Below are 27,943 nucleotides of genomic sequence, written 5' to 3'. Positions count from 1 at the left end.
GCACCAGTGTCAGACTGGGATGCCTAGGGCCCACCGGTAAAATTTATTCTGGAGGCCCACTGCATGGATGCTTGGAAATACTACCTGCTCACACAATGGCAGACAGGGGCAAAACGCTCAAGATGATTAATTATGGGGTCCATGCAGTGACTTAAAAAAGGAAGGTCCCTGAGGAAAGAGAATACTGGCTGGAGTGCCTCTGTGCCTAGAAGTCTTCTCCACCCCCCCGATGCACTTAACAATAATACAATGGGTAGTCCCCTAAATAATAATTTTTTTTATGGCTGGTTGAGATTCTGTAACCTGCCTATTTGTATGTGCTGCAGTCAATCTACCGTGTCTGGTGCTACTTGTGCAAGGGGTGTGGGACTGGTGGCCAAACCTTGCTCAGGGGTCCTCCAGGAGATTCACCTGTTCCTCTGTGGGTCAGTCCAAGCCTGACTAGCATTATATACATTTATATACACCTTTCCCTATTCTGATGGATAGGGGATATCGGAATACCCCTTTAATGATGTCGTTTTAAAGAGAACCTGTCACAGTCTGCAGACACTATGTTATAGAGCAGGGGGAGCTGAGCAGATCGATATATAGTTTTATAGAAAAAGATTCAGTAATTTTTCATTTACATCCATGCGGTACTTTCACACTTGCGGCAGGACGGATCCGACATGCTGTTCACCATGTCGGATCCGTCCTTCCGCTATTTCGCCGGACCGCCGCTCCGCCGCTCCGTCTCCATTGACTATAATAGGGACGGGGGCGGAGCTCCGGCGCAGCACGGCGAAAGCTGCCGGACTAAAAAGTCGGACATGCAGGACTTTTTAGTCCGGCGGCTTTCGCTGTGCACCGCCGTGCTGCGCCGGAGCTCCGCCCCCGTCCCCATTATAGTCAATGGGGACGGCGCAGCTGTCCGGCAGCACAGCGAAATAGCGGAAGGACGGATCCGACATGGTGAACAGCATGTCGGATCCGTCCTGCCGCAAGTATGAAAGTACCCTTAGTCTGGGCTTTGAAGTCCAGGAGACGGTCCTATCGGTGACTGACAGTATTCTGTGTATTCACAGTAATAGAAGGAAGGCTGTCAATCACTGATAGGACCAACTCCTTGACTTCAAAGCCCAGAATAAGAAGTGATATAAATCTGTAAATTACAAGTTTTACTATATAACATGGTGCCTTCAGCTCAGACAGGTTCCTATTAAGGAAAAAAAGTTAATCATAGGTTAAAAGAGTTTTTCCCATCTTAGGGGTTTATGACATATAAGTAGGATTTGCTATAAATAATAGATGTGAGTCCTCTATCCCGTGGCCAATGTGAATGGAGAGGTGGCACACTTGCATGGCCATAGAACTGAATGGAGAGAGCTGTGCATATTCCACCTTTCATTCACAATGACCCTGGGGAGATGGGGGTTTGTGGGAGCCTCATTTGTGGAGTTAGGTGTGGGTCCCAAAGGACTTATTCACACAGCTGTATTACGATACCCCTAGAAGTCTATAAGGTTCTACTGCACTTCCATATTTAATATGGAAAAACACAAAGGTTACTAAATCCATTAAAAAAACGGCATCATGCACCACCATATGTGTTATATAGTGAATTCCCTCTCTCTGGAATCTCTCCTTCTACCCATTTATGTGCATGGAGCTTGCAGACATTCATGCACGTGCTGCAGAAACTGCCCCATACATGTAAAACTGGAACTGATTTTCAGAAATTTCTGCAATAAATGAGCTGTGTGTGAATTCTCCCTTACTGAGGAATTGTTCCTTTTGGGTATTGTTTCTAGGGGAGAATATGTGTCTCACTGAGGAACTACTGTATATACTGTCATGAACCCTGTAAAAGGTTTATTACCTAATTAATGACTTATGTGATGGTCTCCAATTTAAAGACAGTCTTGATCAGCACCAGAGGATGCTCCAGTGGTTCCAGGCTCTCATACCATAGTGGGCCCAGGTCCAGGAAAAAAAATCTAATTTGGAGCTGCCCTTGGAGCTAATTATTTGCTACTAGGGTCTATATCTTTGAATCAAAACCTATTAGACTTTATTGTTGATAAAGGGGTTGGGCCCCAAGAATAATTTCTCATGGTGGGCCCAAGCAACCACAGTCCAACACTGGTCTTGATGATATAGTTGAGTGTTACCTCCATCAAAAGCTCTTATGGAGAAGGTGATGTAGGTTTATAAACCAAAGGAAAAAAATACAAGACTGGTGGTCAATATAACATCCCAGAACAGATCAAAAGTGAAGCAATATGTACAACGCCGATCGTTCATCATCCACAACAGAAAGTCTAACAATTCTTCGTACGTGACGCCCTTGCATGTTGTAACTAAGGAACTGACCATACTTTAATAGATGTCTAGAGTTGTTAGAGATCTTGGTATCATTGGTTGCTATTTCACATACTGTACACTATATAACCCTGGACGTGTGGGTCCCACAGGATATAAAGTATCCTGCTTTGGTTTTCAGTCTAGTTATGGGCTTATTACAAAGGAAGAAACGCATCAAGCATTCAAAGTTTTGGTAATCACAGTGAGTCATGGAGAAGCATTTAGGCAAACCACAAAGAAAACAGAGAATTTACTGTAGGATTGTGCAGTAAATTATTGGATAAGGATTAAAAATGGCAAAGCAAGGGCAATTTGTTTAGAGGTTTCTTTGTGAGGCTTCTGTCAAAGATCCCTCAAATCATAAGAAGGAGGTGCCCAGAGGATCAGAAACTGTACTCAGCATTAGTTCTGTCTACCCAACATAAAAGTCAATCTCTTCTATTGTTAACTAAAACTGCAACATTGTAGCTAATTGTCTATTACAGTTCTGTAAAGAATGCAGACAGTATAATTAGATTTGGAAGAACCTCTGTTTAACCCCTTAAACACATTCCATAGATCTTTTTGTGGTTGGTGTAAAGCCTGTATTAGACAGGCCGATTAAGCAAGCGATTGTCGTGAAGTAAGCGTTCCCTCCCGGCAATCGCCTGCTACCTAGCGGAGGAGATTGATGCTATTACATGCAGCGATCTCCTCCGCAGCATGTGGAGGAATGATCGCTATGCCATCGTTTGCCCCCATACTATCTAGTGGTTTGCCGGCGGCAGATCACTATTACACAGCACGATCTGCTGCCGGCGAGCACTGATTTTTAAGCACACTCGTTCATCGGGCAATCGGTGGCAGTACTAAACAGCAAGATGATCACTAATAAGCGCTCATGCGAATGCCCGTTAGCGATTATTGGCTGAAATACCAGCCAGTGTAATACAGCCCTAAAGGGAACCTGTCATCAACTTTATGCTGTCCATACTAACGGCATCATAAAGTAGAGACAGGTGAGTTGATTTCCACGGTCCGTCATTTATAGGTTAAATATCACGGGTAAGGAAGGTAGAGAGGAAGTGCATCCACTAAACTGCCACCCTCAACCCTGTCCCTGGCTACTTGCACCACCCGCCCTAAATGACGGGGCGCAACTGGGTGACGGTCCATGACCTACGTAAGTGTAGAGCAGAGCGAACAGAGATGGAGAGGAACAGACAGCCAAGGCAGAATGCGGTACACAAGACTAAGGCAACGGATAGACAGGGACGTAGATAAGACAACAGTACCGTGATGGGAAAGGCAATGGCGGTTGAACTAGCCGAGGTTGGTCCGGGAGGTCACGTCAATACAAGGTATGAGGCAGGAGATGAAATCCGAGAACGAGCCGAGGTCAAATCCGAGAGATAGCGTAGGTACCAAGGGAGCGGGCAAAGCGAGGTCAGGAAACAAACAAGGTCAATACCAGAGGTCAAGTAGGAAGCAATAATAATAGTACACACAGCCCTACCGACAAAAATTATAGGCAACCTGTAGCCAGCAGGCCGCCTGTATTTATAGTGGGGAGTGAGGGTCATTCGACGTCTCCAGCGTCACATGACCGACAGACAGACGAGTCGAGCACTGAGTGATCAGCTTGGCGCTCAAGGCAGACCTAGGAGCAGGGAGCCTCCCAGCTAGCAAATCCGCCCTGGGAACGAGGCCAAACACAGATCCTCGCTCCCGAAGCTAAGCAGCAGGTCTGCGGATGATGGGAGACCGAGTGCGCCTTCGGCGCCCCATTACAGTACCCCCCCTTTTACGAGGGGCCACCGGACCCAAGCATTGTGGATGAGGTTTCTCAGGGTGTTCCCGGAGAAACTTCGCAATTAACCTGGAAGCATACATCCTGGACACAGGTACCCAGGACCTCTCCTCGGGTCCAAAACCTTTCCAGTGGACCAGGTATTGAAAGGAGTTTCTAACCTTTCTAACATCCATGATTCTAGAATGACGAATTCTTCCTGACCTTCAACCTCCACAGGTGGGGGAGGTTTTTTAGAAGGAACCACTGGCGACACATATTTCTTGAGTAAAGACTTATGAAACACATCATGAATACGAAGGGAGTCGGGTAGTTTTACTCTAAAAGACACCGGGTTAATAACCTTAATAATATTATATGGTCCTATGAAACGCAGAGAGAATTTTAGAGAACAATGTTTCAAAGAAAGATTCTTAGTCGACAACCATACTTTATCGCCGAGTACGAAATGTACTCCCTTGGAACGTTTCTTATTGGCATGTCTACGCTGAAACTCCTCAGCCTTTTTCAGGTTTGCTTGAACCTGCGCCCAGACTGTGCACACTATAGAGGTGAAAGCATCTGCCTGTGGGTTGAGTGAGAACGCAGAGGAATTAGAGCTAAAACGAGGATGAAAACCACTATTACAAAAAAAGGAGATACTCCCGTGGACGAATTAAGGGCTCTTTCACACTTGCGTTGTCCGGATCCGTCGTGCACTCCATTTGCCGGAGGTGCCCGCTGGATCCGGGAAAACGCAAGTGAACTGAAAGCATTTGAAGACGGATCCGTCTTCAAAATGCGTTCAGTGTTACTATGGCACCCAGGACGCTATTAAAGTCCTGGTTGCCATAGTAGTAGTGGGGAGCGGGGGAGCAGTATACTTACAGTCCGTGCGGCTCCCGGGGCGCTCCAGAATGACGTCAGAGCGCCCCATGCGCATGGATGACGTGATCCATGCGACACGTCATCCATGAGCGTGGGGCGCCCTGACGTCACTCTGGAGCGCTCGGGGAGCCGCACGGACGGTAAGTTTACTGCTCCCCACTACACTTTACCATGGCTGCCAGGACTTTAGCGTCCTTGCAGCCATGGTAACCATTCAGAAAAAGCTAAACGTCGGATCCGGCAATGCGCCGAAACGACGTTTAGCTTAAGGCCGGATCCGGATTAATGCCTTTCAATGGGCATTAATTCCGGATATGGCCTTGCGGCAAGTGTTCAGGATTTTTGGCCGGAGCAAAAAGCGCAGCATGCTGCGGTATTTTCTCCGGCCAAAAAACGTTCCGGCCCGGAACTGAAGACATCCTGATGCATCCTGAACGGATTTCTCTCCATTCAGAATGCATTAGGATAAAACTGATCAGGATTCTTCCGGCATAGAGCCCCGACGATGGAACTCTATGCCGGAAGAAAAGAACGCAAGTGTGAAAGAGCCCTAACCCGATTGTTGATGGCGAACTCTGCCAACGGGAGATATCTCACCCATAAAAGCTGATTGTGTGATACATAACACCTCAGGAAAAGTTCCACTGCCTGATTTAACCGTTCCGTCTGCCCATTAGTCTCTGCTGGAAAGCAGACGAAAAGGATAAAGAGATGTCGCATCTTTGACAAAAAGCTCATCAGAATCCGGAAACAAACTGAATGCCCCTATCAGAGACGATATATTCAGGGACACCATGCAGGCGTACCACATGTTCAATAAACAAGGATGCTAAGGTTTTCGCATCAGGGAGCTTACTTAAAGGAACAAAATGCACCATCTTGCTAAAACGGTCAACCACTACCCAAACCACTGACTTCCCCTCGGAGGGGGGCAGGTCAGAAATAAAATCCATGGAAATGTGTGACCATGGTTTGCAGGGAATGGGTAGTGGTTGTAGTTCACCAGCGGGATGTGTTCTCGGGGTCTTAGATCTGGCACATACCTCACAAGCCAAAACATAGGATCGAACATCCTTAGACAAAGTGGGCCACCAGAAGGACCTCAGCAGCAATTCCTTAGTGGCAGCGATGCCTGGATGACCACACAGAACAGAGTCATGACACTCACCCATAAGACTAAAACGAAAACGCTCGGGAACGAACAACTTAGGCTACTTTCACACTTGTGTTTGGGGTTCCGCTTGTGAGATCCGTTTGAGGGCTCTCACAAGCGGCCCCGAACTGATCCGTTCATCCCCAATGCATTCTGAATGGATAACGATCCGTTCAGAATGCATCAGCTTGGCTCCGTTCCGCCTCCATTCCGCTCTAGAGGCGGACACCAAAACGCAGCTTGCAGCGTTTTGGTGTCCGCCTGGCCGTGCGTAGCCAAACGGATCCGTCCTGACTTACAATGCAAGTCAATGGGGACGGATCCGTTTGACGTTGACACAATATGGTGCAATTGCAAACGGATCCGTCCCCCATTGACTTTCAATGTAAAGTCAGGAGTCCTTATTAATATACCATCGGATCTGAGTTTTCTCCAATCCGATGGTATATTATTTTATTTTTTTTAAATATAATCTTTATTAGCTTTTGTCATTTTTATTCCAGTAGCATGTCACAATACTATGAGAAATTGACAGGGTTTGACATATAAGATCCGATGGTATATTTTAACTTGAAGCGTCCCCATCACCACGGGAACGCCTCTATGTTAGAATGAATTTAATACTGGGGAGGGAGGGGGGGGCCGCACTGGCTACCAATGAATTTAATACTGGGGAGGGAGGGGGGCCGCACTGGCCACCAATGAATTTAATACTGGGGAGGGAGGGGGGTCTGGCCCCCTGCTGCCTGGCAGCACCTGATCTCTTACAGGGGGCTATGATACGCACAATTAACCCCTCAGGTGCAGCACCTGTTTGAAATTGCACCATATTGTGTCAACTTCAAACGGATCCGTCCCCATTGACTTACATTGTAAGTCTGGATGGATCCGTTTGGCTCCGCACGGCCAGGTGGACACCCGAACGCTGCAAGCTGCGTTCGGGTGTCCACCTGCTGAGCGGAACGGAGGCCAAACGGTGCCAGACTGAGGCATTCTGACCAGATCCGCATCCACTCAGAATGCATTGGGGCTGTACGGATCCGTTCGGGACCACTTGTGAGAGCCTTCAAACGGAACTCACAAGCGGAACACTGAACGCAAGTGTGAAAGTAGCCTTAAAATGAGTAAAAAATAGAGCCCATCTAGCCTTCCTAGGATTAAGGCGTTTAGCCGCCTCAAGAAACACAAAATTCTTATGATCAGTGAGGACCATAATACAGTGTTTAGCCCCTTCTAAAAAATGCCTCCATTCTTCAAATGCCCATTTTATGGCCAGTAACTTGCGGTTTCCAATGTCGTAATTTCTCACAGAAGGTGAGAACTTGCGAGAGAAGAAGGCACACGGTCTTAAATTTGTGAAGTTGGAAGACCCCTGGGAAAGAATGTCCCCCACACCATCCTCCGAGGCATCCACCTCCACCACAAAAGGTTCCTCAGGATTAGGCTGAACCAAGACTGGGGACACTTGAAAACAATTTTTTAAAGTCTCAAAGGCCTGACAGGCCTCCAATGACCAGTTGACAAGATCAGACCCTTTCTTAGTTAAATCAGTAAGGGGCTTAGCGATAACAGAAAAATTATTTATGAATTTACGATAAAAGTTGGCGAATCCTAAAAAGCGTTGAAGTGCCTTTAAGGAGGATGGTCTTACCCAGTCTTGGATAGCCTGAACCTTACTGGGATCCATTTTAAATGAATGTGGAGTAAGAATGTACCCAAGATAGGGAATCTCTTGAACTCCAAACACACATTTCTCCAATTTAACGGACAGATGATTCTCCCTGAGGATTCTAAGAACAGATCTGATGTGAGATACATGGGTATTCCAGTCAGGTGAAAAGACAAGAATATCATCAAGATAAACAATCATAACTTTGCCGATAAGTTCTCTAAAAATGTCGTTCATAAAGTTCTGAAACACAGCTGGGGCATTACATAGACCGAATGGCATAACAAGATACTCAAAGTATCTCTCTGGGGTATTAAAGGCAGTTTTCCATTCATCACCTTCCTTAATACGAATCAAGTTATAAGCCCCCCTCAAATCGAGTTTAGAAAACCAAGAAGCACCCAAGATTTGGTTAAATAAATCCGGAATCAACGGCATAGAAGATTAATTTCTAATAATAATTTTATTCAAGTTTCTAAAATTAATACAGGGTCTGAGACCACCGTCCTTCTTCTTAAAAAAAAAAGAACCCAGCTCCCAAGGGTGAGGTGGAGGGCCTAATATGTCCCTTCTTAAGACTCTCCTAGATGAAGTCTCTCATGGCAGTGCGTTCAGGACCAGAGAGATTGTAAATGTGTCCCTTAGGAAACTTGGACTTGGGAACTAACTCAATAACACAGTCATAAGGCCTATGGGGAGGGAGAGTGTCGGTCTCGGCAGTGGAAAAAACATCATGAAAATCAGTAATAAAGTGAGGAATGGCATCAAAAGAAACTCCAGCTTGAACTACAGTTAAGCAAGAACTACAGTTGGAACCCCATCTCTCTAACTCGCCCAAACTTCAGTTTATGACCGGATTATGTTGCTGAAGCCAGGGCATGCCAAGAACTACTTGTACCGGAAGATTCTCTAAAATTAAGAAAGAACATTTCTCAGAGTGGCAGACCCCTACAGACAGGGTAATCTCGGGAGTACGGAGTTTTATCGTGCCCCCCAGGAGGGGAGTAGAGTCGATAGCAACCACCTGGACCGGGGTGGACAATTTTAGTATTGGGATCCCTAAAACTAAGGGAGATCAACAAAACTAAATGCTGACCCAGAATCCACAAAAGCACTTCCTGAAATTGAGACAGACAGCAATAGTTTGCTTCTTATCACCTCTGGGAATACCTTGTCCTTGGATCCCTCTGACTTGGACGATCTTCCGGAAGGAGGAGCTTTGGGACATTGACGAACCCAGTGGTCGGAATCGCCACAATAAAAACAAGAGCCACGACAACGGCGTAGTTCTCTTCGCGTCATCCCGAGCTGCATGGGCTCGTCCAACTGAGCCTCCATTTTGGATTCGGTAGGAGAAGTCTCAGGTTTGAGAAGAGGATGAGGAGAAAACAAATGCTCCCGCTCTCTGTCTCTAATCCGTGTGTCTAATCTGATGGCTAAGGTCATGGTCTCCTCTAAAGAGTCAGGACTGGGGTAGCAGACCAGCATATCCTTCAACCTCTCTGTCAACCCTGCTCTAAATTGGCATTGAGAGCAGGTTCGTTCCAGCCCGAGGAAACGCACTACTTGCGGAACTGGGTGCAATAATCTTCCACGGGCCGCTCTCCCTGGGTAAGGGCCTTTAGATTAGATTCAGCCACAGATTCCCGGTCAGGCTTATTGTAAAGGATCCCTAGTGCCTGGAAAAAGAGGTCGACAGAATTGAGACAAGGGGAGTCAGACGGCAAAGAAAAGGCCCACTCCTGGGGGTCCCCTTGAAGCAAAGAGATAATTATCCCAACCCTTTGTGGGTCAGGGCCCGAGTAGTGAGGTCGTAGTCGGAAATAAAGTCTGCAGCTCTCCCTGAAAGCTAAAAAATTCCGGCGGTCACCCGAGAACCGGTCAGGTAATTTAATATGCGGTTCTACCTGAATGGCAGTGGGGGCAAGAATGGGGGGTGTCTGGGCGGTTTCCTGTACCTGTAACCTCTCCCCTAATTTTTGCACAATTTGGGCAAGTCCCTGCACATGCTCGGTGAGACTTTGTAGAGGGTCCATGTTAATTTGAGGCCTGTGATTCTATCATGGGTAAGGAAGGTAGAGAGGAAGTGCACCCCCTAAACTGCCACCCTCAACCCTGTCCCTGCCTACTTGCACCACCCGCCCTAGGTGACGGGGCGCAACTGGGCAACGGTCCCTGACCTACGTAACTATAGAGCAGAGTGAACTGAGAAGGAGAGGAACAGACAGTCAAGGCAGAAAGCGGTACACAAGAAGCTAAGCAGCAGGTCTGCAGCTGATGGGAGACCGAGTGCGCCTTCGGCGCCCCGTTACATTAAAAGTAAGTGGTTGCCGAGAACCAACATCACAATCATTGCAGCCGAGGCCTGGAAAAGAGTCAACGCCACCTGAGAAGAGTCATGGTTATTCATGAATTCCTGCTCTCCCTGCCCACCTGCTGATGATTGACAGTCTTCTACCTAGTTTTCTCCCTTTTTCTCTAGGAGAGAACTGCCAATCATCAGCAGATGGGCGAGAGTGCAGGAGATTATGAATAACCATGACTCTTCTCAGGTAGATTTGACTCTTTTCAAGGCCTGGGCTGCATTGATTATGATGCTGGTTCTCGGCAACCACTTACTTTTAGCTCATGAGTGACATAACTCTGAAATCAGCATTTCTGTCACTAATTTATGCTGCCCTCAGTGAGGTCAGCATAAAGTTGATGACAGGTTCCCTATAAGGGAATTTTCCGACGTGGCAGATTTGTTGCATAAAATTCTGCCACTGAAAATCTTTAGCATTGATCTGAATGGGGATGCTTTAGTTGCAAGTACATGGATTTCTTAAAAGCTTACTCCAGCCAAATGGGAATAGTATACATTTCTGAAACCAATGTGCCATGTGTGAATATACATATAAGGTTTCTTACACACAAATAATTTTTTTTGCCACTAAAAAAGGAATATTTTTTCATATCACATGTGTTTTAATGACATTTTTATCACACATTTCGGACATTTTTTAAAGGTGTCATTTTCCCTATAGAGAAGAATATGGGAAAACACTTAAAAAAAACACCACTGCCAGAGCATGCATGATTTATAAAAAATTTATTGACCCAATAATGCACTGCAAAACTAAAAAAATTAAAAATGTGTGTACTGTGTTTCAAAATTTCTATAGACTTACAGCTAACATCTAGAGGTGCCTTTTTTTAAATATACCAAACCACAGCAAAAATGCAAAAGTTAGCATCCCCCCCTTTTTAAAAAACTATGTGTCAATCCACCCCAAAAGGGGCTGAAGGCTGGTTGGTTGGTTAGAGGTACAATTAATTTTCACAGCTTCTGCCTTCCAAAATGATTTTTGGCTTTCATGGATCATTGTGTGGGAAAAAGATGCACTAGTGTTGTACTATACCCTGCCTCTTCAGTCACCCAACCGCTAGGTATAACTGAGTATACGGACCAGGCAGCTGGGACTGTGGAGACCATGATAATATTTCTTTATGATATTACAGATATTACTGAAAAAGTCAAGTGTACATTTATAGAGAGCCTAGTATTCAGTTAAGGCTCTGCTCACACATGTGCTATGACCTTCCATTCAGGGTTCCCTTGAGATTTTCATCGCTTTTGACAACCTAGCAAGGCATGCAGTGAATGGGAGCTGAGCTGAGGGAACCCGGCACGACTGCTACACTTTGAACAGAGTTATGCTTCTGGCTATGTTCAAAGCGGTAGTTTCCAGTGCCAGATGCTGTAGGTAACAGGCACAGCTGATCGGGATGTTGGGGGGGGGGTTGTGTTGTATATTCATGTCCTATTCTCAGGAGCCCAGAAATCCCCTTTAAGGATCATAGTTCTATAGAAAATGTAGTCCAGAACTTTAACCAAATAGTGTACATAATGTATAGCTGTTCTGTAGTTGGAGAAGGAGGTTTTTCTTATGAGCTAAATCATATAAGATGAAACATTTTAGTCCTAAAAGGTATACAGTAATACAACCACCAATCACATCACTCACAGTCTTATAAGAAAGTATTCTCTAAAGCAGAGGTCTCTGACTGTCCAACTGTTGTGAAGCAACAACTCCCAACATGCACTGACGGATATAAGTTGTCTGAGCATGCTGTTGTAACCTCACAACTGCTGGAGAGCCACAAATTGGAGATCATTTCTCTAAGGACTCATGCACACGGCTGTTGTTCAGCTGTGCCCATATTGCGTCCGCAAAATACCGGCACCGGCCAGGTGCACCCCGCATCACAGATGCGGACCCATTCACTTGACTGGGTCCCCAATCCGAAAAGTCCAGTGTAGAAAGGAGGCACGAAACCCCATGAAAGCAGTACGGTTTCTTTTTGTGCATTCACACCGTAAAAAAAGTTAATGTTTTTTACGGTGCGGACGGATCATGGACCCATTCAAGTTGAATGGGTCTGGATCCATTTGCAGCAGCCGCATGTATGTTGTCCATGCATTAGGGGGGGGGTGCAAATTGCGGTCCCCAATGCATGGAACGGCCGAGCAATAGCCGTGTGCATGAGCCCTAAAGGATATATAAGCATTACAAAAATGATAAAATATACTGCATCCATTCTTTAAGTGAGATTGTGCTATTTTACATCACTGAGAAATTCGTTTCATATGTCACCATATTGCCCTGCTTCTTTTTACACTGCAGTTATGGGGTAAGAAACCCTTTGGGCCTGTAAGACACTGGCTTGAGGAGACACTTCACCTCAACAAATTCAGCTTCTAAGTACTGGTACTTGCTTTTATTTTGTGAAATGCACCACTTTGTCATGGTATGCATGGCCGTAACCACAGAGGGAGCCGAGATAGCAGCTGATATTAGTGTATTAGCAGAAAGGACCAAAAAAGAACATTTTAAAAAAGACACATGAAATGGTGACCAATATAATCATACGCTTTTCCTGTCCTAAGCTCACTTGCTGTTGAAATTGGTCATGGTGAAGATGGTGAAGTTTGGTCCCATTCCAAGATGCGCTATTGGGTCTCATGGATACTCGTTTCTTCTGTATTGCATGTGCATTGTCTACACTAAAAATATAAAAGTAATAAGAGAAGAACCAATTGGGCATCAAAAATGTATCATTTACATCTCATAAACTCTATATAATGTTTAAAGAGGTTGCCTGGTAGTAGAATATTGTTAACCTATCCTCAGCATAGGTCATCAATATCTGTGGGGGGGGGGGGGGGGGGTGGGGGAAACAGAGCTTCGGTGAGTGCCACAACCACTTGGCATCAAACCAAGCACAGCATGGTACATTGTGTAAATTGGCTGTTAGGCTTCCGCGATAATAGTTTCGAAGTCGATTTGTTCAAAAACGTAAGCATTAAAATGTATTGGCTCCATGTAGCCAAACTTCATCTTGCCCGAAGACTTCTGTGTATTCCTATCTGCGTATTTAAAAACATTTTAACATAGGAATCCGAAGTGGGCTTTGGTACCAAGGTACCAGACAGTACCAAAACGCAACTTCGGGCCAGACGGTTTGGCTACACAGAGCCAATACATCTTAATGGTGTACAGAAACAGCATTAACACCAACGTTTTTGAACAAATTTGGACGACTTTGGATGTATGATCCGAAGCTCCATTCGCTTAATACTAGTGGCTGTTCTTGGTATTGCAGCTCAGGCCCATTCACTGGGATGAGACTGAGCTACACATAGGCATGTGACAATGAACATGACATCACTGGCCTAAGAAGAGACTGCAGTATTCACCAGAGCACTGCAGCCTTTTCAAATAGCTGATCAGCGGGGGTGTCCCGGGAGTTGGACCCCCACCGATCAGATATTGATGACCTATCCTGAGGTTAAGTAATAAATATTCTACTCCCAGAAAAACCCTCTAAACATGATATATAGAGATATGAAAGAGACTATTGTGATGATCAGTTGGTTCTGCTCTTGCATATGCCATCTGCAATGCATATGCCATCTGGAAGTAACAAGTATCCATGGGACCCCATAGCACATCTTGGAATGGGGCCACACTCCACCATGTCCTGGATTACATTGATAAGCATGTTACATCCTGGCAAAAAGGCTGAGATTCTGCTGCTGATCCAAAGGATTCACTCCTTTCTGCTGGAGCAATGGCGCTATTTCCAGCGTGTGAAGCTCCCATCATCCCCACTCACTATTTCATCTCTAGGGACAGGATGTTTTGGAAGATGAAAGGAAGACTAATCTCAGTCCTCAATTACTTCCATACTTCTCTCTCTTTATGAGCAGAATCCCTTTTAGGAAAGGGAGGAGGGGGGCTTATGTTTCTCCATCCACTTGGATGGATTTCTTTTTATGCCATCTGTTTTAAACTAAAATATAATGCGATCTAACTATAACATTTTAAGCAAACTCAGCTGGGCAGAGTCCGACAAAGTGGAGGTGAGAGCAAGCATACAATTACAGTAAATAGCGTTCAGATCTCTCATGGCAATTTAGAGGTCCAATTTAACTTCAGTACCTGAATGAAGCGCTCTGCAGACATTATTTACAACATCTTAATAACCCAATATGGCAAAATTATTTGCGATCCCTAGAAAAAAAATCAAAAATGCATTTCTATCCTCTTGTGACTCTTACTTTCTTGTCCATAGGCAAACATTCTACTTAACAATGGCTAAGTTATTTCAGTGCTGGATATGATCGCCTGTATAGGTGCAGCATGACTGATTTTCCTACAAATACACTTCTCTCTGTTGTATACATTGCTACGCATGATATCATTCTCTAATGAGTCAATCATGAGGAGGACTTGGGAAAAACGAGACAAAAAGACAGTAAAAATCTTGGCAGCTTAAAGTAAAGCCCCTAGCACATCACATTCAGCAGATCCATTCTTTTGTACGTCTAGTATTTCCTTAGGAAATCTTACCTTTCCTCCTTGCCCCAAGCTGTAATCCTCCTTTAGATCTAGAAAGACAGGAGAACAGATCTCCAGAATGTGCATGGGGCCTTATTCTGTAACTTTGAGTCTTCACTTAAAGGGGTTATATCATCTGAGACATTGGTGGCATATCACTAAGAAATGCCACTAATGTCAAATAGATGTGGGTCCCACGCAAGCATGGCCACTCTCCATTCACCTCTATGTGACTGTCGGAAATAGCCGAGCCACTGCTTGGAACTCCCATTGAACTAAATGGATGGTGGCCGTTCAGTTTGGGGGCCCTATTCTATAGATAGACAATGACCCCAGAAGTGGGACCCGCACCTATCTGACATTGATGGTGTATTCTAGCGATATGCCACCAATGTTTCAGATGATGTAACCCCTTTAATCTCAATGATACAAATTCAGTAAAATGTATGAATGAATATGTATATATACAGTGTATAATTCCAGTAATTTAGTATTCATATAAAGTAATTCAGTTTGGTAATCAAGAGGGTTTTCCAATCCCTGCTAATCTAAAACTGAATTAGCAGGTGAACAGATAAAAGTCTGGCATTTTTGGGACTTTATAGTTCATGGAAAACCCCATAAACATATTAAATAATGCCTCATGTACTGTAGATGGTCCTCTGGGAGGTACACAGCTGTACATATAGATTTCTTTACTGACGTACTGTTCTCTGCATGCCTCAAATTTCATCAGCATACAGAGTTTCTCAGAGGTTCAGATTCTGTATGAATACAATGGGATAAAATTGTTTTGTGTGACCTCATCATCTGATGACATCACAGGACTGCTGTATTGGGCTCTGCTGTGTTGTGTAAAGGAGAAGGAATGTAGGGGCTTAGCTGCTGCCAGCTGGGGGTGTAAGACATAATAAAGGGAAAATAATATTTTTTAATGGAACAGCACAGCAAAGATTGGTGTCTGCTTCACATGATCTTTACTTCACATGTTCAGCTCAGATCCATGAACAGCACCCCTTGTGTTTTATTATTAGGTGCAACGTTTCAGGTAAAGACGCTTCCACAGGCTCTATACTTGTGCTGGAAGCAGAGTGTGGCATATAAATCTCTGGTGTGCTGTACTACTACTACTTTATTTGGTTGAAAGTTGGATGGGAGAGTGGTCAGTCTATTAAAACATAAAAGTATTGATCCTGTATGGTGAATGTCGTAATGGCCATTTTTGGTCATCTTTCCCCTGAAAAAAATGTAATAAAATGACTTCCAATGACTCAGGTTTTTCATGAAAGACCAACACGTCCTGCAGCCTCTCAGATAGACCCTGACAGAACTGGCTATAGAGAGCAAGATCATTCCACTCCGTATCTGTTGCCCATCTCCTAAATTCAGAGCAATAGATCTCCACGGAGCGCTCTCCCTGCCGTAAACCACGTAACTTGGTCTCGGCCTGAGAGATCCGATTGGGATCATCGTAAATTAGACCCAAAGCGCTAAAAAAATTAATCTACTGACTGGAGGGACGGTGATCCGGTCAACAGAGAAAAAGCCCAAGACTGGGCATCATCTTTAGGTAATGAAATTATCATACCCACACGACACTTATCCCCAGAACAGTATGGACGCAGCTTAAAGTACAATTTACACGACTCCCTGAACCGAATGAAATTGTCACTACCCCCGGAAAATCTGTCTGGGAGGGCAACCTTAGGTTCAGGGCAGGCCTGGTACCCACCACAGGAACCAGCCGCTTGTGGTCTCTGAATCTGCAAGACTGTTGAGCGGAGGTCTGCTACCTCCAAAGACAGCCCCTGCAGCTGTCCGACCAGTCATTTTTGGTCAGGTCAGTGCAGCTATGGATCCTAATCCATTTGGCGGTAGGCGGTAAGATAATGTCACGGATGAGGTATAGGAGGAAACACAACACTGACAGCCAGGAGGGAAAGGGAAAGCCACTAGGCCTTAACGCTAGGGAAATGAAATGGTCACCTCCTAGAGAAGCCTACTCCTGGCCCTGACTCCTAATCGTATGGGCAGCCCTTGAAGGTAGGAATACCCATACCCTGAAACCTGGAGCCCTATGGATAGTGGCAGGGCTGAGACAACCCGTTTCTTCCCAGATGAAGAAACAAGCATCTCCCTGAGGCCTAGTAACAAACAACAAGGAAGGGAAAACAAAACACAAACGCGACACTTAACTTCTGTAGTGAGATGGAGGAGCAGGAACTCCAGAGAGGACCACACACCAGCTATTCCAAAACCAAATGAAGCTATCTTACCGCACAGTCAGAGGGGTGTGGTAAGACTAAATAGGGTAGAAGTAATGACTACCAAGCTACACCTGAAACAAGGGGTGTGGTCATAAACAACAACAACACTGAATCAAGAGTAATCAAAGAGGCTGTTAGATTCCTCCACGCTCTGCCAGTTTCCTTGATCTCCTGACATCGGGAGGGACCATGACACCTGGTCCATAAAGGGGTTGTCCAGCTTTGGGGACTTTTCTTTAATAGACCTCTGCAGCATGTTAAACTGTTGAAAAACTCATACTCACCTGTTGCTCACCAGCCCCCTGGATCCCTTCAGTATCTTCTGATTCCCCATCCTGTAACCTTCCAGATGGACAGGGTCATGTGGGTCAAGTGAATGGAAAGAGCAGTTGTAATTACATTGTACCACCTCTACAAGCGAGACGATGATGAAGAAGAAGTAGCGCTTTCACAAGTGCCACTACCTCAATACACATTACAGAGGTGTTGGGAGTCAAACCGCGCTAATCTGAAATTGATGACCTTTCCTAAGGAGAGGTCATCAGTTATTACCCACTGCACAACCCCTTCAACCCCTAGTTTTAAAGATCTATTAGAAATGTATTTCCTCACTATTAAAATGTCCACATATGGCCAAGGTTCATTTTCATCACAATGTCATTGTCTAGTATTTTGGCAGATTTTCTTATGTAATATTACTTACTTTGAACCATTAACCCAACAATACATCTCTGAGAAACATTGTCACAAAATTACTGTCATCTACAAAAGTTTAATATAGAATCTAGATCGGGATCCCCACTGGTTGAGTGATGTGAACATATTCTAATCTTGGCTACATATTGGTGAAGCTTGGTTACTACTTTGCAACATTTCCCACAATTGCCCTGCTTCCCAAACTGCTTGAAATAAACCTCTCCGAAAAGACTGAAATCCACAGCGATGATATGTAACAATAATCATTATAAAAATAATAATCAGATATTTCTGTCTAGGATAAGACAAGCGTTCAAATCACTAAACCTGGTTCTAATTTGGAATACAATTACATTAAAAAGAAACAGCATGCATGACATAACACCAGCAATGTTTGATGGTTGAATTGCAAATTTTGGCGCCGGTTCACTCTTAGCCGTTACATATATACATAACCTTTAAATCTTTAGATTCTTTCTTTTTAACTTGGAGTTATAAATGAAATTGCTTTATTGTGGAGCAAATAGCTTTCAGCACTCAAGGCCCAGAAACTCAGTCAAAACACAGATACCGTCCACATGCCTTCCGCATTTTGTGCATCTGGATCATAGGAGAACATTCCTATCCTTATCCATAATGCGAACAAGAATAGGACATGTTCTATATTTTTGCGGATGCCATGTAACGAACATATGGATGTGGACACCACACGGTGTGCTGTCTGTGAAGTAAATGGGTCCGCATCTGACCCTCAAAAAATATGGATTGGACCAAAAATACGCTTGTGTGCATAAGCCCTTTTTGCATTACTCATTTTTTGCTCCCTGCCTTCCTGGAGCCATAACTTTTTTATTTTTTCATTCACATAGTTGTGTAAGCTGCCCACACCATAGGCACTAATACATCCCCATACATCAACCCTATGCATCAGAGATGCAGGCTTTTGAACTGTACACTGATAACAAGCTGGATAGTACCTCTCCTCTTGAGTCTGCAGGTTTTCAAATTGAATTTCAAATTTTGAGTCATCTAACCACAGAACAGTTGTCCATCTTGCCTCACGGTAGCGTTTTTGGATCGTATTGACATATATCTTTTTTGCACAATACAGCTTTAACTTGCATTTGCGGATTGCACGGCGAACTGTGTTCACAGAGAATGATTTCTATACCTGAATACAGCGAGCCAAAACTAAATATTAGACCACACTAAAACAGGTTTTATGTATAAGCTTTTATTGTTCTGATGAAGGGGGCTGTTCGCCCCTGAAACGCGTTGACTTGGAATAAAATTATTTTCTTCATCAACACCATCCTGCATCAAGTCCATCTGCTTCAGCGCCGAAAAAAAGGTCCGATCTTCTACTCCACTGATGCAGACAATGATTTCTGGAAGTGTTCCTGATCCCATGCAGTGGTTTCCAGTACAGAAGCATGCCTATATTTAATGCAGTGCCGCCTGTGGGTCCGTAGATCACGAACCTCCAATCCTGACCGTCGGCCTTGTGCCTTGCACATATAGATTTCTCCAGATTCTCTTAATCTTTTGATTGCGGAACATTTTTCTGACATTGTTATACAATTTTTAGTTGTAGTTTTTTGCAGATTGGTGAACTTCTGCCCATCTTTGCTTCTGAGAGACTCTGCCTCTCTAACATACTCTTTTTATACCCAGTCATGTGACTTAGTTGAAAGTTGCTCCTTCAGCAGTTTTTTTTTATTAGTACCACTTTTTCAGCCTTTCGTTGCCCCTGTCCCAACTTTTTTGAGATGCATTGCTGCCATCAAGTTATAAGTAATTTAGTTAAAAAAATTTCATGAAAGGGTAAAATGTCTCACTTTCAACATCTGATATGTGTTCTATGATCTATTTACTTACGTTTTACACAGTATTCCAATGTTTTTGGAATTGGGGTTGTATATATTTGCAGTAAAGTTTCAGTATAACTTGTAATTTATTCATTTAAACCTCTGCTCATTCTGGAGTTAGCAATCCAATGGGCGGTCCTATCAGTGATTGACAGTGGACCGCCCACTGGACTCATGTTTAGAATGAGCATGGATTTTGAATGCTCATGAATTGCCCCCCCCCCCTTGCCCCCCTGTAACGACGCCTATGGCAATACGACAGAGACATGCTGAAATAAATGCACTGCTTCTAATATAGTACTTTACGGAGTCAGCATATGGCGGAACGCAGAATGTCTACATGTGCAAAGGCAAATTGCTTTTTAATAGTAAAATAGACAATTGCAGTCATACCAAACTAGGTCTGTAATGTAAAAATTTCAATTAGTTTTAAAGTTTCATTCTGTCAATTTGCCTCTCTAAAAATGTTTTAAAAAAATTAAGCGCATTTCATCTGGGTAAGCATGCAATATGATGTCACACGGGTAAACTTGCCACAGAGGACATTCAGAGCCATGACCTAGGAACACATACGTGTGTGAGGATGTCATCGGCATTGATGCAGGATACAATGTTCTTTATAGTCTCCCCTCCCTTCACACTGGGACACAATTTATCTGACTTTCCTTGTTAGATTCTTATAACTGGTGAGTGAATATTTGCTGAGCATATGTTTCCACGCAGTATTACAATGCTCTAAATGCTTGCCAAAATGTTGAAAGGGTCACCGGCACTGCTTTGGGAACTTAGTAATAAACAGACATTTCTTTTTGATAAATCTTCTCTGTTTACAAGGCTTGCCTCCCACCCACGTATGTTTAGAGATGATTGTTAACTCATTGTTCTTCTATGAATGCACTTTGCAGCCAGCACAGTCTTCTGTGCAAACCTGGTTACCATGTCCTGCTGTAGACCCAAAATGTCACGTGGGTTGGAAAAATTATCAACAATTAATATGTACTGTGCTAATCATTTAAATCAGAGATGAGCAATAGTATGTGCAACCATTCAATGCAAAGGAAGGGGGCGTTGGATACATAAAGGAAAGTAGTGAAAGAGACCCCAATTCCATTGGTGTATCACTTACTCAATGTCTTGCTGTCGTTTTGGTAAAATCATACTTTATCAGCAGGGGACTAAGTCTGTGTATTCATGATTCCCTACCAACCCATCACTGATTGACAAGCATCGTATGGGGAGAAAGTTGTCAGTCAGTGATGGGTGGACATAGAGAGCCCATTGCTTATGAATATTGAGGACTCACTGGCGTAAGCACAGCATGGAGAAGTCTATAGTGTCCCTTGTGGCTGATAAGGTGTGATCCAAGACATCCAATAAGTAACCCAGGACTGGAATCTCTGGCACTACTGTAAGGTCTTTGCATACTGTGTCTGCTGTGTACATTTCCATATGCCCCAGGGATGCTCCATGTAGATCATTCATTTTGTTGCATTTGTCAAATTCATTCCATCTGGGTAACTACTTTGAGAGAAGTGATGAAACCCCCACCTGCAACACAATTTCTATGTAAGGCTCTGTTCACATCTGCGCTCTTCATTTCTATTGTTCTACCAAAACAATGACAATTACAGTAGTACTGGATGCATCACATGATGAACACCAATGACACCCCATGGGCTATAATTTGGTCCATCAGGTTTCCATTATGTTCTCCATCATTTTACCAAACAAAAGGAATCTGCAATAGAAGCTCCAATGTAGATGTGAACACACACTAGCAGCAGAGCACAAGTGATGTTTTCAGGTTTTTAACCATTTACAAAATTTTGAGCTTATGTCCATCTTGGTTGCTTCTCTTCAGCAATCTTGTATGTACTGTACTAGTAAGGCACCGACTGTACTTATAAGCTGTGTGGCTTGCTTTTATGAGGCCTTCAGATTTACTCTGATGTTCCATATAAATTCTTTGTGACTGAATAGTGGGAGAGCTTTAATAGAATCCAAAAGTCATGAGAAAAATGTAGGCTCATGAAATAGATGTGTCTCAGATGCACACCTAACAACCCACACCAGATTTAGCATGTACACGGACTTTCAGAAATCCCTAAACCAAAAAGACTTCTATAAAGACAGATACTGTCTTCTAGGAGTCATTTCTGGCACAAACTGCCTATAATATTAAATTGACATAAAGTGCTGAGTAAACCATACTCTCAGGTTAAAGAAAACATAATAAAATGCAAGGTTAAAGTGTTGTTTGGATTAAAAAAAAAAAAAGTAACTTAGCAGTGGCGGATTGGCCATAGACCCTGTGGGCCAATGCCTAGGGGGCAGCCTGAGCCCTCCTCATGACATCTGGCCAGGTTCATAATGATCTGATGCTCTAAGCATTAATTAATGCTAGGATCATCAGGTACTTATGTACCTGGCCAGAGGCCACAGGTGCCTTTCTGAACTTAAATATATCACCATCCTTAGGATGATGATACAGTTGAATACTTTGCCCTGCCTACTTCTGTTGTCCCTGCCTACTTGTGTTGCCCGTCCTTCTGTTAATTTGAACCCGCCTACAACATGGGGCCACTTTTAGTTTTTTTTTTCCAGGGCCACTTTAAGTTCCCAGTCTGCCCATGCTTATTAGGACATTTGGCGTTAAGAAGGAAGAGTTCCTGATTATTTAACGCCATGAATTAGGAGAGTGTGACTATAAAGAAAGTGTCTCTCCCCAGAGGTCTTAGTATGTTGGTCCATTACACAGACAGCCTATTAATATTAAAGGGAATCGTGCAGTTTTTCATTTACCCTATGGTGGCACAGCAGGCACATTGAATATTTGCTGCCAGGCTCCCCTGCAGATTACAGCTGATCACTTAGGGTCCCAGCAGGTGGACAACTTATTTTAAAGACCAATTGTAAATTATTTTAAAAATGAATAGTACAGGCAAATACTGTATAAGAAACTGTGTAATAGACTGTATGTCATCAGAGAGAGAGGCTTCTTTGTCTTCTTATTGGACTCCTCTCCTGCTTGCTCCCCTCTTCACTCTGTTCACTGCTCAGATTCATCTTTACTAGTTAGAGCTCACTGAAGGATCAGATTACATAAAAGTCAATGGAGAGGGAAAGGGTAGGAAGAGAAGAAGGGAGATGCTGCTGGAGACAGAGACTGACACAGAGACTGCTGCTGGCTAGTAAACGATTTACTGCTTAACTTCACTGCTGGATTTAAATCTAGACTGCTAGGTACTGCTGTGTAATGTCCTCCATTACTTCTGCTGTTTTGAGGGTGTGCAGAGAGTTTTCACAGAAGGAGCCCCTCTTTCTCTATGTGGAGTCTATGGGTAGACATGAAACCAGCCAGTCTCTATCAACTAGTTCAGAAAAAAACTGAGAATTACAGACAGATTGCAGACAAAAAGATTGCAAGAAATTGCTTGATAAAAGTCCTATAATGGTCAGAAAAAGTTTTATTCCTTGTGTACACCCACATGGCAGCTGAAAATTTACCTGAAACAGCAGTTACACTTGAAATAATGTCTGGTAAATATTTCTGTACATTGAAAGAGTTAGGTTTATGTAGATTCAGTTACTCACCATATTATCCTCTTTTAACAGGTATGCCAATAGTGACCATCAAAAGATCTACAAGATAAGGTCCTCTGTACCACTTGATGGCTTCAACATGCAACCTATTTTGGACAGTGCAAGAGCTGTGCAGTAGATATGTGAATGAACACTTCAACTAGTCATCTGGGATAATGGTTCTGGAAGACCTACACTAGAAGAGGATTTGTGACATCTAATATCTGTCACGTTCCAGCTGGAAAATGCATGGTGCACATGACTTTTTCACTCCACGAATGTAAAAGTCAATAGTGGACATAAAACCACTTGTAAAGAAACCCTGTGGAAGTTATTTATTCAGGAAAAAAAAAATGAAATGGATCCAAATGGAGCCTTCACTTCTATGTAAAGTTTGCAAAACCCAAAATGCCTTTTTTTTTTTTTTTTTTTTAGCTTTGGAAGGATCTCATGAAGGGAACAGCTATCTGGAACTCTAATGATTTCTCATCCAGTCCTTCAAAGACCTGATAGCTCTTGCATTGCATTTATGGATGGCTTCCTTGCATACATCATATCATATTAAAAGAGGGTGATCATTATATTCTAGGCCAAGCTTCAGAGCAGAGAACAGTTCTAATAGATTCTCCAAAGAGCAGACCCGCCAGTTTTTTCTTTACGAAAATACTTTTTTTTTTTTTTTTTCCTTGCTTATTGTAACATGCAAAATGAGAAACAGCTAAAATATTCCCTTGAACATAAACATTGATCCAAATCAGCCATGAAATTATAAAAGGTAGCAGCAATATATGGTAGTGCTATGGGTTACGGCACCTTCTTGCTGAGTGTTTTATAGTGGGAGATGGAAATTGGTGTTTATCTAATATATCTTAGGAATGTAATAGCACGGCACATAAAGAACACTCTGACGAGTATATCTGCCGGTGGCTGAATAAAACCTTTAGCAATGTCTATGCATGAGTCCTCAGTGTTTGAATACAGTGATCCCTCAAGATACAATGGCCTCAGGATACAATATTTTCAACATACAATGGTCTTTTCTGACCAATCGTAAGTTGAAACTAGACTCAACATACAGTGCCTCAGATTCAGACCCAACCAATCCAGGCCACTTCTCTGGTAAAATAGTTGCATTAGTTACTAGTTAGCAGCTATTCCTGACTGTTATATGTAAGGACTTATTTTATCTGTCTTAGTTATCTGCTTATTTTTCTTAAATTTTCATTTTCTCTTATCTTGGATGACATTTTGGGGCTTTGGAACCGATTACTCAACTTACAATAGTTTCAACATACAATGGTCGTCCTGGAACCAATTAATATTGTATCTTGAGGGACCGCTGTAATATGGAAAGTGCTTGCATTTTCTCTGTGCTGGTGGCAATCATTCTAGATAACTGTTCAAATGCAAACTACAAAAACATTGCAGTCATGTATCATTTTTTTTTTTATTGTGATATCCCTGAACCTGCCTAGCACTCTTCATAGATTTGCTGCATCTAAAACTGGAGCCTATTGTATGCTGTTATCTCACTGGTAACAACAGGCACAGGAAAAAGCATGCATTTTTTTATTGAGTTTAAAGATATTTAAATTAAAACAAATATGTTGAAGGCCGTGGACACCTTTGGGGTAAATTTTTTTTATTATTGCAATTTATTACTAATTTTGGGCTAAAATCATTTTTTCAATTGCTTTTTATTAAAAATTTCCAACAGTTTTTCACGTACAGCTTTCATTTTCTGTGTATTTGTAGACCAGAAAGCTTTCTGATTCTCAATAGTTCAATTCTTATCAGTTTGATATGAATATGGCTTAAATTAGTTTGTGTTTGCAGACTTTCTGATTCACAGTGGCTCTGTCAGTCTGTAGTCCTTATCGCGAAACTTCTGACATATCATAAAGTGAAAGATGTACAAGCAAAACTGTTGACATTTTTTGATAAAGACCAACTAAAATAATAATTGCTAGAACAAAATTTGTAGAATGCAATGATAAAAAAAAGTCCCCAAAGGTGTCTGTAGCCTTTAACCAATAGGAAGTCTAAAATGAGCACCATATTTTCTATGTATTTACTCTATTTCTTTATACTGTGATGAACACATGAGCCTTAGTGTATTCAAAAGAGAAAGACGTGCATCCTCCTCTCTGGCACGAGGTATATTGAGGTAAAATATAACTGAACAAGTATTAATGTGCATGCATGGCTGTAAGCATGAAAGCCTATGGCAGATTGTTTATTGAGCACAGTCCATCATGACATAACTGTAGTACAAATACAACATAGGATGGATTGGGGTACCATAGAAAGGATACTGGAGCTTTTTAGCATACTTTCAATTAGTTGTCAAACAACTGTGCTCATATTTCACAGAAAAGTGAGGTATAATTGGTGTGCTAGGATGGCGGATCACATGAATGCCAGAGAAACTCTGGATGCTGCAAATTATAAAATTAGAATAAATTATTTGCCATTTAACAGTGATTCAAGAACCAACATCTTCTATGTCAAATAAGAAGTCCTCATACATTAAAAGGTATTTGGAGATTATTACATAGTTCCATCATTGAAAAACTTAAAAAAGACCAAGCTCCATCAAGTCAAACCTATAATCCATCTGTATCAACCTAGAGGAAGGCAAAAACCACCATAAGGCATACATCAATTGTCCCACATTACGGGAAAACTTTCTTCCCAACTCTACTTATGAAAAGCCAATCAATGTCTTATCTCCAGAAATCTAGTACTCATAACTTGTAAAATTATTACATGTAAGAAAGACAACAGGCCCCTCTCAAACTCTATGATGTTGGTGAAACCTTCGTTCCTCTAGACATAGATGTCCTCTTGTCATAGTTACAGGCCTAGGTAAAAAAAAACACCAGCAGAAAGATCTCTGTAATGTCGATTCATATATCTGGACATTAGAATTAGGCCGTCCCTAAACCGTCTATTTTCCAAGCTAATCCCAAGCAGCCTGTATGAGTTCAGGCTTCCTAGAGATAGAGACCACTTGAGTTCATGTCTACTACCGTTAGATTATGAATACAGAAGTGATCGCAGAAAATGTTATCTGCTATATGTTGTATAATATACTGACTCTTACATTGGCTTATTTTTAGATCCCTCCCATGGGGAATTACATTTAACATTTTCTTGCCATGGTTTACTTGACGCGTTAACCATCAAGTTTAGCTTGGCTACATCTGTCGCATTAGAAATCATGAACATATTTGAATGCAGATGCATGGAACATGCTAAGAAAAATGTACTGTATTCATGACATTAGCTTTTATTATATAAAATGAGGGCTTTCAAGGAAAATATTTTTTCAGCCCCAGCTTTCCAAAAATAAAAATATACAATGCCATTGGTTGACACTTCTGGCTCTGCATGTGAGGTCTGGCAGTGTTATGGGACTATTACACAGATTGATGCCAAGCCAGTTACAATCATCACTTGTTTAAAGGGCCTTTCACACGTCTCAATGCAAAGTGAATGAGGATTAATGATTGCAATTCTGATCGTTCGTCCGCCATTCATCTTGCATAGTGATGGCAGCACATCCCTTTAATTACACAGGGTGATGTGCTCCTAACAATTTCTGGTGCCGCATAAATGATTCAACCACCTGACAAATCAGTGTTTGCTCATTTGTCGGCTGACTGGCGGCACCTTGCAACACAGGGCAATTATCAGGAACAAGCATTTGTATGCTATAATTGGCCAGTGTAGAAAGGCCCTTAAAAAATATACTTAGAGTTTGTACTTTACCAGTGCTGGAGGATGGATATCCAGTTGTTTTTTTTGCCTTTCTAAAAGTGATTCAGAATAGGGCTGGGGCTGCTGATTTTTTTTTTACTTTTTTCTCCCGAAATTCAGATTTTCTTTGAAAACCGAATCATGACTTTCATTTATACTGTAGAAACATTACTAATTATAAAGTATGTGTGAATGTTGGCAATCTTTTGTACAGCGCTACCAAATGTATTAGCGCTATATAAGCAATAGGAAGAGAAATAAAATATATGTGATGTATTTTGTAACAATAAACGATGTTCACTCAAAGGAGTGCTGGTCAAGTTCCATGTTGTAAATGATAAATGACGTATACGTACCATCTGTGGAGAGTTCTTTAATTCATTGCACTTTTGCTTAAGTAAATCCTTTGGTGAAAAGTCAGTAAATCATGGGCTACTGGATGCGGAAGAAATGTTCCCAACCCACTAATAACTGATTTACATTGCAGAGCAATGTACAGTATACAGCATTAAAATATGATAGAGGGTTGTACAGTCCTGAAATACAGTTACATTCTAAGTACATCAAGCTGAAGAACTGTGGACTCTACATCCGTGGATCATGTTATGCATATCTAAAATTAAATAGACATCTTCATTCAATTAGGTATGTGTTTATGGATATGGTCCACTTGAAGCTAATGGGCCCCAAGGATAAAATCTGAAACAAGACCCCTCAAATATCACATGTCATTTATAGCATATGGGGCATAGACCTATTAGGCCTCCTCAAGCTTCAAAGTCCGCTGCAACAACAACTTATGTACCCTCTATAGATACACCTCTAGATGTTCCTGAAGAAGGTGACCTGCCTGCCATTGACACCAGCAGATATTCTGGAAAAGACTCCAGTAAAGCAATGCTATTCATTATGAATAAGACTGAGGTTCCGTTGCTTGACACTTGGATCTTACGCTGTTTGTTTTGCTTGGATGAGCCACTGATGAGCAATTTGGCAATGTGCTGCAAGCTCCTCCAGCTGGGGAGTATCTGAACTGTATTATTGTGCTAGAAATCCATGC

At 42.6% G+C, this 27,943-nt stretch overlaps 1 protein-coding gene across 1 annotated transcript in view; it reads left to right on the top strand.

Moving 5' to 3' along the window:
• LOC120996138 (twist-related protein 2-like) overlaps positions 1-24,223 on the top strand; it is a 54,260-nt gene extending 30,037 nt beyond the window's left edge. The window contains exon 2 of the mRNA XM_040425868.1: positions 23,155-24,223. The gene's annotated coding sequence lies outside the window, so the exon portion shown is untranslated. The remainder of the gene's footprint in view (positions 1-23,154) is intronic.
• The last annotated feature ends 3,720 nt before the right edge of the window (positions 24,224-27,943 follow it).

Source organism: Bufo bufo, chromosome 3 (assembly GCF_905171765.1).
Source record: "Bufo bufo chromosome 3, aBufBuf1.1, whole genome shotgun sequence".
Lineage (NCBI taxonomy): Eukaryota > Metazoa > Chordata > Amphibia > Anura > Bufonidae > Bufo > Bufo bufo.
Note: the sequence above shows the minus strand (reverse complement) of the source record. Positions and strands in the feature narration are given on the sequence as shown.